Consider the following 536-nt stretch of genomic DNA (forward strand, 5'->3'; position numbering starts at 1 on the left):
TGAAGTTAATGGATCTATTCCAATTTATACCAGCTGAGGATCTGGCCTGAAAGCCAAGGAGAAAGAAAGATGTTGGAAAGAAGAAGTAAAATATTTGAATACAAATCCTCCAAAATGTATTCAGTAAACAAAGTGAGATTCTCCTTCATCTGGATTTTACAGTATGGTGATGTCCTTCCCTCTGCTTGACAAGACAGTTACTCTCAGTCCTAATTGTAATTGGCATTAAACTACATAGAGAGTTTGGAGCGAGTTTACGTTGAAGAGAGGGACAAATGTTCCTAGAAACTGTCCTTTTAGTTGAAGGTCTTTTGAGATAATTTTCCTCCTGATGGAAAGGCTACACTTCAGTTGTAGTGTAATTTCATGATTCTTGAGTAATCAGGAAACTGAATTTATGATAAGAAACTCACTCTTATGTTCCCCAGTGCAGTTTCTTAACTTGCCACATTGGGGGGTTGCCACCATGAGTCATGGCTCAGGGATGGTCGGGGTCAAGAATTGAAGGGCAAAGGTTACTGAAGCATCCTGCCAAT

The sequence above is a fragment of the Terrapene carolina genome, unplaced genomic scaffold (assembly GCF_002925995.2).
Source record: "Terrapene carolina triunguis isolate 2854851 unplaced genomic scaffold, T_m_triunguis-2.0 Scaffold96, whole genome shotgun sequence".
In the NCBI taxonomy this organism is placed as follows: domain Eukaryota; kingdom Metazoa; phylum Chordata; order Testudines; family Emydidae; genus Terrapene; species Terrapene triunguis.